Source organism: Staurois parvus, unplaced genomic scaffold, assembly GCF_062004578.1.
Source record: "Staurois parvus isolate SC_StPar_1 unplaced genomic scaffold, SC_StPar_1.0 ptg000860l, whole genome shotgun sequence".
NCBI classification, from domain to species: Eukaryota; Metazoa; Chordata; class Amphibia; order Anura; family Ranidae; genus Staurois; species Staurois parvus.
Genome location: NW_028318656.1, coordinates 4,076,480 through 4,089,111, shown reverse-complemented (window position 1 = coordinate 4,089,111; position 12,632 = coordinate 4,076,480).

Below are 12,632 nucleotides of genomic sequence, written 5' to 3'. Positions count from 1 at the left end.
ATACAGAAGATCAGCTTCTGTGTTGTCTGATTTGTAAATGATGTTATGATGTCCTGTTTCTATGCCAACCTTCCCCTCCCCACCGTCTTTCTTCTTTTGTAGGTGTTAGAGAATGTCTTCAAGCCCTCTCAATATGTCCACCATTAATTGTAAGGCTTTTCTTTTTCCTCTCGTGTACACTGGGATAGACTTCAACATTCTCCTAGACTTGTGATGGCAAATGAAATGAGATTTTGGGTGGGAAAGGACATTCTTCTTTTTGAGGTTTCTTCACAGATCTCTACTAACAGATGTTCCTGAAAAACACATTGGGAAGTTTCTTGTTCTTCAGCATTGGTGAGTTGCCAGTTATTCTTGTCCACTTTTTCTCCAATGTTTTTCAGAATGCATTGAAACATAGAATGAGAAATGAAGTATATGTGGAGCACAAGTACATTGGCAGATCCTATATTAATAAGTTAGAATTTTTTCAATTAATCAGGTCAGTGTTTTACTTTACCTGTCATTTGATGCATTAGCCATGCTTGTTCTCTATTTCGGCTGAAGTCCTGTTTGTGTCTATGCCTTTTTTTTTTTTTTCCCAATCTTCATTTTTCAGAATTTAGAAACTTATTTGAAGCCCCTCCAGTATATCCACCATTATCACAAAATGTTTTATCTGCTGCAACATACTTTAATGTTTTACTAACCTGGTCCTGTTCTTTCTTGATGGATTAGCCATTCTGTTTGCCTATATTGTCTCACGTGATGATGGTCTTTGGATGTCCTCTTTGTGTTTTGCATTTTCTTTTTTTTTCACCTTATTTTTCAGAATTTAGAAACCAATTTGAAGCCCCTCTGATATGTCCACCATTTATCGTAAAACATTTTATCTCCTGCAACGTACCTTATATTCTCCTGGATACCTTAATTATACCTTGACAAGTGATGACATCTGAAATTATTTCTGGATAAGGGCAATCAGAGTTTTGGATTTCTTTAGATGTCTTTCCTAGCAGGAATTTCAGAAGGACAAGTTGGCAACTGGTTCATCAGTTTCAGTGAGTTTTCAGGTATTCTGTCCCTGTTTTTCCTCAGTGTTTTTCAGAATGCCTTGTGAAGTATTTGAGCCGTGGTAATGGAGTTGAGGCGTTGACCACACAGACAAGGGAGTAAGTACAACAGTAGATGGCTTATGGAATGGCTCTGTTTGAATAATCATTTGGGAGTTGTTGGGATATTTTTTTTTTTTTTATTATTGATTTCAACAGATCCTTGCCGACCATAAGATGGATTATCCAAGAAAATCTCAGCACTCCTGCCGAAGACTTTTGAAGCAGACCGTTTCCATGTTTTTGGATGTACAGTATGGTTAATGTCAATTCTTCATTCATATACAGTTTCCCGGCTAGCAAAGTGATCTCCCGTTATGGTTGCAATATAAAGGATGAGGTGGCACTTTGTTTATAATCAGTTGCCATTTTAGGAAAATGGATAACATGGATGTTTCCTTTACTAAATTGATCCTGCCTTTTGATTATATTTTAGCCATGATGTATAGATGTTCAGTTTGCCTGTATTGTCTGATTTGATAATGTTACTGTATAATATCCTATTTGTGTGTTTTTATCTTTTTTTTTCAATCCTAATTCTTTTTTAGGTGATGGAAAACTTTTTAAAGCCCTCCCAGTATTCCACCATTATTGTAAGAATATTTTTTACTCTTGCATACCTTGGGATATGCTTCCATATTTCCCCAACGTGTGATGGCAGATGAATTAATTGTTAGGTGGGAAAGGTTTGTTTCTGGATTTCTTTACAGATATCTTAAATAGCAGATGCTTCTGATAAACACATGGGAATTTCTTTGGTGAGTGTACACGTATTCTGGTCCACTTTTACTCAGTGTTTTTCAGACTGCGTTAGAAAGCATTAGATGAAAATCCGAGCACACAAAGTGCTATTTATTTTTAACAAATGATTCTATGTTTTTCTTTTGGTTGGTCCTGCTTATTCATGGTGCTTTAGTTGTACTGTTTCATAGCAGTTCAGGTTGCCTATATTGTCTGATATGATGATGTTCTTCGGATGTCCTGTTTGTGTCGGCCTTTATGCCATCTTATTTTTCAGACTTCAGAAACCTATTCGAAGTCCCTTCGGTATATCCACCATTATTGTAAAACTTTATCTCCTGTAACATAACTTATATTATCTTGGATAAACCGTAATACCTTGACAGTTGATGACATATGAAATAATTTCTGGGTTTGAAAGGATGAAATGATTTCTGGGTTTGAAAGGACAATCTGCTTTTTGGATTTCTTCACAGATGTCTTCACTAGTAGACGTTTTTGGATAGACAATATAGGAGCTGGTTTGTTCTTCAGTTGCAGTGAGTTTCCAGGTATTCTGTCCCCTTTTTCTCAGTGTTTTTCAGAATGCACTGTGGAGTATTTTAGCTGTAGTAAAAAATACAATTGGGAGCTGAAGAACTGAAAACACACAGACCGCAAGTACAAGTACAATGCCAGATGCCCTATAGATTGACCCTATGAATTGTCATTTGGGAGTTGTTGGGATATTTTTCTGGATTGATTTCAACAGATCCTTGCCCACTGTAAAATGGGATTATCCAAGAAAATCTCAGCACCCCTGCAGAAGACTTCTGAAACTTGGTACACTTTCCATATTTCTGGTTGTACAGTATGTTTGATGTCAGTTCATCATTCATATACATACGTTATGACCTCAATGTAATGTTTATAGTAAAGTTGCCATTTTAGGAAAACTGATCACATGGATGTTTATTTCCTTTACTAAACTGGTCCTGTCTTTTGATCCTATTTTATCCATGATGTATAGAGATGTTCAGTTTGCCTGTATTGTCTGATTTGATAATGTTACTGTATAATATCCTATTTCTGTGTTGTTGTTTTTTTTTCTTCTTTTTTAGAAGATGTAGATCTTCATGAAGCCATCCCAGTATTCCACCATTATTGTAAGAATGTTGTTTTTTACTCTTGCATATCTTGGGATATACTTCAATATTTCCCCAACGTGTGATGGCAGATGAAATAATCTGAGTTTGAAAGGACAGTTTTTTTCTTCATTGGATTTCTTTAGAGATCTTAAATAGCAGATGCTCCTGAAAAATACATCTTTAGTGAGTGTACACGTATTTTGGTCTACTTTTTTCTGTGTTTTTCAGAATGCATTGGAAAGCATAAAATGAGAAACCGAGCACACGTAAAGTACAGTTTTTTATTTTTTATTATTTTTTTAACAACTAATTAGGCAGACGCTTTTCTTTTGGTTGGTTCTGCTTTTTCTTGGTGCTTTAGCAGTTCAGTTTGTCTATATTGTCTGTAGTGGTGATGATCTAGGATGTCCTATATGTGTCTATGCATTTTTTCCACCTTATTTTTCAGACTCGAAAATATTCCTGGAGCCCCTTCCATATGTCCACATTATAGATATGTTATCTACTGTAATGCACCATTGTATTGTTTCCCTGAATAAACATTAACATTGTCTTGAAAAGTGATGGTAATTGAAGGTACTTTTGGGAGGGAAAAGACAGTCTGCATTTTGGATTTCTTCACACGTCTCCACTAGCAAAAGTTTCATATAATCTATTTGGGAACCCATTTGTTCTTCTGTTGCAGCAAGTTTGCAGGTATTTGTGTTCCTTTTTTTTTTTTTTTTTGTGTGTTTTTCAGATTGCGTTGTAAAGTATTGTAACTGCGGTAAAATACTACAGTGAAACGAAGAACTGACAACGCACAAAGACCACAGGCACAACAGCAGATAGTTTATGGAATACCCATTTGAAATGAGTTGTCATTGGGGAGGAGTGGGGATATTTTTCTGTATTGATTTCAACAGATTCTTGCTGACTGTATGATGGACTTTCCGTGAAAATCTCAGCACCCCTGCAGAACAATTCTGACGCTTGGAAAGTTTTCATATTTTTGTAATGCCTTCACAGAGGATATACAGTATTGTATGGTTAGTGCCAATAATTCTTCATTCATCTACAGCTACCCGGATAACGATCACCAGTTATGGTCACAATGTAATTGACGAGGAGGTTTTTTGTCTATAGTTGCCATTTTAGTGTATCAATATGTAGTTTAGTAACTGATCAGATGTTTTCCTTTTACTAAGTTGGCCCCGCCTCTTCTTGATGCTTTATCCATGGTGCTTTTTAACAGTTCAATTTGCTTATATTGTCTGAAGTGATGACAATTTTAGAATGCCCTGTTTGTCTGCATTTTCTTTCCACTTTTCTTATATTTCAGAAACATTCGTGGAGCCCCTTCAGTATGTCCACCACCATCATGATCTCCTGTAATGCACCTTTCTGTTTACTGGGATAAACCTTATTACCTTAGCAAGTGATGGAAAATAAATGTACCTTTTGGGAGGGAAAAGAGTCTGATTTTTGGATTTCTTCCGATGTCTTCACTAGTAGAAATTTTACCATTTGGGAACTGGGTTATTCTTCAGTTGCAGTGACTTTCCAGGTATTCTGTCCCCTTTTTCTCAGTGTTTTTCAGAATGCACTGTGGAGTATTTTAGTTGCGGTAGAAAAAACAAGTGTGAAATGAAGGACTGACAACACACAGACAGCAAGTATTACGGCAGATGCTTTATAGAATTTCCCTGTTTGAACTGTTATTTGGGAGTTGTTGGGATATTTTTCTGGATTGATTTCAACAGATTCTTGACAATCATAAGATGCTTTGGCCGTGAAAATCACAGCACCCCACCAGACTATTTCTGAGGATCAGACAGTCTCCATATTTCTGTAATTCCAGCATTTCATTGATGAGAACTTACTTTGTACATAATTATAGTTGCCATTGTTGCATTTTAATTTGTAGTTTAGTATAACTTTTTGTTTTTGGGGTTTTTTATTTTAACAAAATATGTCTTGCCTTTTCATGATGTTTAGCCATGATGTATAGAAATGTTCAGTTTGCCTGTATTGTCTGATTTGATGATGTTACTGTATAATATCCTATTTCTGTGTTTGTATCTTTTTTTTCAATCCTAATTCTTTTTTAGGTGATGGAAAACTTTTTAAAGCCCTCCCAGTATTCCACCATTACTGTAAGAATGTTTTTTACTCTTGCATACCTTGGGATATGCTTCCATATTTACCCAACGTGTGATGGCAGATGAATTAATTGTTGGGTGGGAAAGTTTTGTTTCTGGATTTCTTTACAGATATCTTAAATAGCAGATGCTCCTGATAAACACATGGGAACTTCTTTGGTGAGTGTACACGTATTCTGGTCCACTTTTTCTCAGTGTTTTTCAGACTGTGTTAGAAAGCATTAGATGAAAAACCGAACACACAAAGTACAATATATTTTTTTAACAAATGATTAGATGTTTTTTGTTTGGTTGCTCCTGCTTATTCATGGTGCTTTAGTTGTACTGTTTCATAGCCGTTCAGGTTGCCTATATTGTCTGATATGATGATGTTCTTCGGATGTCCTGTTTGTGTCGGCCTTTATGCCATCTTATTTTTCAGACTTTAGAAACCTATTCGAAGCCCCTTCGGTATATCCACCATTATTGTAAAACTTTATCTCCTGCAACATACCTTATATTATCTTTGAGAAACCCTAATAATACCTTGACAGTTGATGACATATGAAATGATTTCTGGGTTTGAAAGGATGAAATGATTTCTGGGTTTGAAGGGACAATCTGCTTTTTGGATTTCTTCACAGATGTCTTCATTAGTAGAAGTTTTGGATAGACAATATAGGAGCTGGTTTGTTCTTCATTTGCAGTGAGTTTCCAGGTATTCTGTCCCCTTTCTCAGTGTTTTTCAGAACGCACTGCGGAGTATTTTAGCTGCAGTAAAAAATACAATTGGGAGCTGAAAAACTGAAAACACACAGACCGCAAGTACAAGTACAATGCCAGATGCCCTATAGATTGACCCTATGAATTGTCATTTGGGAGTTGTTGGGATATTTTTCTGGATTGATTTCAACAGATCCTTGCTGACTGTAAGATGGATTATCGAAGAAAATCTCGGCACCCCTGCAGAAGACTTCTGAAACTTGGTACACTTTCCATATTTTTGGTTGTACAGTATGGTTGATTTCAGTTCTTCATTTATATACATACGTTATGACCTCAATGTAATGTTTATAGTAAAGTTGCCATTTTAGGAAAACTGATCACATGGATGTGTTTTTCCTTTAATAAACTGGTCCTGTCTCTTTTGATCCTATTTTAGCCATGATGTATAGATGTTGAGTTTGCCTGTATTGTCTGATTTGAAAATGTTACTGTATACTATCCTATTTCTGTGTTTTGTGTCTTTTTTTTTTTTTTTTTTTTTTTCTCAATCCGAATTCTTTTTTAGAAGATTGAAATCTTCATGAAGCCCTCCCAGTATTCCACCATTATTGTAAGAATGTTCTTTACTCTTGCATATCTTGGGATATACTTCAATATTTCCCCAACGTGTGATGACATCTGGGTGGGAGAGGACCGTTTTTTCTTCTTTGGATTTCTTTACAGAGATCTTAAATAGCAGATGCTCCTGAAAAACACATCTTTGGTGAGTGTACACGTATTCTGGTCCACTTTTTCTCTCAGTTTTTCAGAATGCGTTGGAAAGCATGAGATGAGAAACCGAGCACACGTAAAGTACAATTTTTTTTTTTTTTTTAACAACTGATTAGGCAGAGGCTTTTCTTTTGGTTGGTCCTGCTTTTTCTTGGTGCTTTAGCCGTACTGTTTTTTTATAGCAGTTCGGTTTGCCTATATTGTCTGTAGTGGTGATGATCTAGGATGTCCTATATGTGTCTATGCATTTTTTCCACCTTACTTATTTTTCAGACTTAGAAACATTCCTGGAGCCCCTTCCGTATGTCCATATTAGACATTTTTATCTACTGTAATGCACCTTTTTGTATTTCCCTGAATAAATATGAACATTGCCTCGACAAGTGATGGTAAATGAAGGCACTTTTGGGAATGAAAAGACAGTCTACATGTTGGATTTCTTCACACGTCTCCCCTAGTAAAAGTTTCATATAATGTATTTGTTGCAGCGAGTTTCCAGGTATTTTGTTCCTTTTTTTTTTTTTTTCCCCTCTCTGTGTTTTTCAGATTGCGTTGTGAAGTAGTGTAACTGCAGTAAAATACAACAGTGAGACGAAGATCTGACAACACAAAGACCGCAGGCACAACAGCAGATAGTTTATGGAATACCCATTTTAAATGAGTTCTCATTTGGGAGGAGTTGGGATAATTTTCTGTATTGATTTCAACAGATTCTTGCTGACTGTATGATGGAGTTTCCATGAAAATCTCAGCACCCCTGCAGAACAATTCTGAAGTTTGGACAGTTTTTCATATTTTTGTAATGCCTTCACAGAGGATATACATTATTATTGTATGGTTAGTGCCAATAATTCTTCATTCATCTACAGCTACCCGGATAACGATCACCTGTTATGGTCACAATTTAATTGACGAGGAGGTAATTTGTCTATAGTTGCCATTTTAGTGTATCAATATGTAGTTTAGTAACTGATCAGATGGTTTCCTTTTACTAAGTTGGTCCGGCCTTTTCTTGATGCTTTATCCATGGTGCTTTTAGCAGTTCAATTTGCTTATATTGTCTGAAGTGATGACAATTTTAGAATGCCCTGTTTGTCTGCATTTTTTTTCCACTTTTGTTATATTTCAGAAACATTCGTGGAGCCCCTTCAGTATGTCCACCACCATCATGATCTCCTGTAATGCACCTTTCTGTTTACTGGGATAAACCTTATTACCTTAGCAAGAGGTAGAAAAAAACGAGTGTGAAATGAAAGACTGACAACACAGACAGCATGTATTACGGCCGATGCTTTATAGAATGACCCTGTTTTGAACTGTTTTTTGGGAGTTGTTGGGATATTTTTCTGGATTGATTTCAACAGATTCTTGACAATCATAAGATGCCTAGGCCATGAAAATCACAGCACCCCACCAGATTACTTCTGAGGATCGGACAGTCTCCATATTTCTGTAATTCCAGCATTTCATTGATGAGAACTTACTTTGTACATAATTATAGTTGCCATTTTCGCATATTAATTTGTAGTTTAGTATGACTTTTTGTTCTTGTTTTTGTTCTTTTTATTTTAACAAAATATGTCTTGCCTTTTCATGATGTTTTAGCCATGATGTATAGTGCCTTGCAAAAGTATTCATTCCCCTTGAAATTTTCCACATTTTGTCATGTTACGAACAAAAATGTAAATGTATTTTAAGTGGCAAATAATTGTGAAGTGGAAGGAAAATGATAAATGATTTTTAAAATGTTTTTGCAAATAAATATGTGAAAAGTATGGCGTGTATTTGTATTCAACCCCCTTTTACTCTGATACCCCTAACTAACATCTAGTGAGACCAATTGCCTTCAGAAGTCACCTAATTAGTAAATAGTCCACCGGTGTGTCATTTAATCTCAGTACAAATACAGCTGTTCTGTGAAGTCCTCAGGTTTGTTAGAGAACATTAGTGAACAAACAGCATCATGATGGCCAAGGAACACATCAGACAGGTCAGGGATAAAGTTGTGGAGAAATTTAAAGCAGGGTTAGGTTTGAACATCTCGTGGAGCATTGCTCAATCCATCATCTGAAAATGGAGCATATGGCACAACTGCAAACCTACCAAGATATGGCCGTCCACCTAAACTGACAGGCTGGGCAAGGAGAGCATTAACCAGAGAAGCAGCCAAGAGGCCCATGGGAACTCTGGAGGAGCTGCAGAGATCCACAGCTCAGGTGGGAGAATCTGTCCACCGAACAACTTAGTCGCGTACTCCACAAATCTGGCCTGTATGGAAGAGTGGCAAGAAGAAAACCATTGTTGAAAGAAAGCCATAGGAAGTCCCGTTTGCAAGACGCCATGTGGGGGATACAGCAAACGTGGAAGAAGGCACTCTGGTCAGATGAGAGCAAAATTGAACTTTTTGACCTAAAAGCAAAACATTGTGTGGCAGAAAACAAACACTGCACATCACCCTGAACACACCATCCCCACCTTGAAACATGGTGGCAGCATCATGTTGTTGGGGATGCTTTTCTTCAGCAGGGACAGGGAAGCTGGTGAGAGATGGGAAGATAGATGGAACCACATACAGGGCAACCTTAGAAGAAAACCTGGTAGTCTGCAAAAGACTTGAGACCGGGACGGAGGTTCACCTTCCAGCAGGACAACGACCCAAAACGTCCATCCAGAGCTACAATGGAATGGTTTAGATCAAAGCATATTCATATGTTAGAATGGCCCAGTCACAGTCCAGACCAAAATCCAATGGAGAATCTGTGGCAAGACTTGAAAATTGCTGTTCCCAGATGCTCTCCATCCAATCTGACAGAGCTTGAGCAATTCTGCAAAGAAGAACGGGCAGAAATGTCCCTCTCTAGATGTGCAAAGCTGGGAGAGACATCCCCAAAAAGACTTGCAGCTGGAATTGCAGCGAAAGGGGTTTCTACATAGTATTGACTCCGGGGGGCTGAATACAAATGCCACCACACTTTTCAGATAACCATTTCTCATTTTCCTTCCACTTCACAATTATGTGCCACTTTGTGTTGGTCTATCACATCCAATCCCAATAAAATGCATTTTACATTCTTGGTTGTAACATGACAAAATGTGATAAATTTCAAGGGGTAGGGAATACTTTTTCAAGGCACTGTATACAGAAGAGCAGCTTCTGTGTTGTCTGATTTGTAAATGTTATGATGTCCTGTTTCTATGTCGGTCTTTTTTCTCCCCGTCTTTCTTCTTTTGTAGGTGTTAGAGAATGTCTCCAACCTCTCTCAATATGTCCACCATTAATTGTAAGGATTTTCTTTTTCCTCTCGTGTACACTGCGATATACTTCAACATTCTCCTAGACTTGTGATGGCAAATGAAATGAAATTTTGGGTGGGAAAGGACATTCTTCTTTTTGAAATTTCTTCTCAGATAATTCTACTAGCAGATGTTCCCGAAAAACACATTGGGAAGTTTTTTGTTCTTCAGCATTGGTGAGTTGCCAGATATTCTTGTCCACTTTTTCTCCAGTGTTTTTCAGAATGAATTGAAACATAGAATGAGAAAAGAAGCATAGATAGAGCACAAGTACAATGGTTGATTCTATATTGAGAAGTTCTGTGTCCTTGTGTCAATTAGGTAGGTGTTCTACTATCATGGTCCTGTTTTTTCTTGATGCATTAGCCATCCTGTTTGCCTATATTGTCTGACGCTATGCTGGTCTTTGGATGTCCTGTTTGTGTCTATGCTTTTTTTTTTTTTCTCCACCTTACTTATTTTTCAGACTTTAGAAACTTATTTGAAGCCCCTCCAGTATATACACCATTATCGTAAAACATTTTATCTCCTGAAACATACCTTTTATATTGTTCTCCTGGATAAACCTTAATTATACCTTGACAAGTGATGACATCTGAAATGATTTCTGGGTGGGAAAGGACAATCTGCTTTTTGGATTTCTTTACAGATGTCTTTCCTAGCAGGAATTTCAGAAGGACAAGTAGGCAACTGGTTCATCAGTTTCAGTGAGTTTTTAGGTATTCTGTCCCCGTTTTTCCTCAGTGTTTTTCAGAATGCCTTGTGAAGTATTTGAGCCGTGGTAATGGAGTTGAGGCGTTAACCACACAGACAAGGGAGTAAGTACAACAGTAGATGGTTTATGGAATGGCTCTGTTTGAATAATCATTTGGGAGTTGTTGGGATATTTTTTTTTTTTTTTTATTGATTTCAACAGATCCTTACCAACCATAAGATGGATTATCCAAGAAAATCTCAGCACTCCTGTAGAAGACTTTTGAAGCAGACAGTTTCCATATTTTTGGATGTACAGTATGGTTAATGTCAATTCTTCATTCATATACCGTTTCCCGGCTAGCAAAGTGATCTCCTGTTATGGTTGCAATATAAATGATGAGGTGGCACTTTGTTTATAATCAGTTGCCATTTTAGGAAAATGGATAACATGGATGTTTCCTTTACTAAATTGATCCTGCCTTTTGATTATATTTTAGCCATGATGTATAGAGATGTTCAGTTTGCCTGTATTGTCTGATTTGATGTTACTGTATAATATCCTATTTGTATCTTTTTTTTCAATCCTAATTCTTTTTTAGATGATGGAAAACTTTTTAAAGCCCTCCCAGTATTCCACCGTTATTGTAAGAATGTTTTTTTACTCTTGCATACCTTGGGATATGCTTCCATATTTCCCCAACGTGTGATGGCAGATGAATTGTTGGGTGGGAAAGGTTTGTGTCTGGATTTCTTTACAGATATCTTAAATAGCAGATGCTCCTGATACACATGGGAACTTCTTTGGTGAGTGTACACATATTCTGGTCTACTTTTTCTCAGTGTTTTTCAGACTGCGTTAGAAAGCATTAGATGAAAAACCGAGAACACAAAGTACTAGTTATTTTTTTAACAAATGATTCGATGTTTTTCTTTTGGCTGGTCCTGCTTATTCATGGTGCTTTAGTTGTACTGTTTCATAGCAGTTCAGGTTGCCTATATTGTCTGATATGATGATGTTCTTCGGATGTCCTGTTTGTCGGCCTTTATGCCATCTTATTTTTCAGACTTTAGAAACCTATTCGAAGCCCCTTCGGTATATCCACCATTATTGTAAAACTTTATCTCCTGCAACATAACTTATAATATCTTGGATAAACCTTAATAATACCTTGACAGTTGATGACATATGAAATGATTTCTGGGTTTGAAAGGATGAAATGATTTCTGGGTTTGAAACTACAATCTGCTTTTTGGATTTCTTCACAGATGTCTTCACTAGTAGAAGTTTTGGATAGACAATATAGGAGCTGGTTTGTTCTTCAGTTGCAGTGAGTTTCCAGGTAGTCTGTCCCCTTTTTCTCAGTGTTTTTCAGAATGCACTGTGGAGTATTTTAGCTGCAGTAAGAAATATAATTGGGAGCTGAAGAACTGAAAACACACAGACCGCAAGTACAAGTACAATGCCAGATGCCCTGTAGATAGACCCTATGAATTGTCATTTGGGAGTTGTTGGGATATTTTTCTGGATTGATTTCAACAGATCCTTGCCCACCGTAAAATGGGATTATCCAAGAAAATCTCTGCACCCCTGCAGAAGACTTCTTAAACTTGGTACACTTTCCATATTTTTGGTTGTACAGTATGGTTGATGTCAGTTCTTCATATACATATGTTATGACCTCAATGTAATGTTTATAGTAAAGTTGCCATTTTAGGAAAACTGATCACATGGATGTGTTTTTCCTTTAATAAACTGGTCCTGTCTTTTGATCCTATTTTAGCCATGATTTATATATGTTCAGTTTGCCTGTATTGTCTGATTTGATAATGATGTTACTGTATAATATCCTATTTCTGTGTTGTGTTTTTTTTTTTCTTCTTTTTTAGAAGATAGAAATCTTCATGAAGCCCTCCCAGTATTCCACCAATATTGTAATAATCTTTTTTACTCTTGCATATCTTGGGATATACTTCAATATTTCCCCAACGTGTGATGGCAGATGAAATAATCTGAGTTTGAAAGGACAGTTTTTTTCTTCATTGGATTTCTTTACAGAGATCTTAAA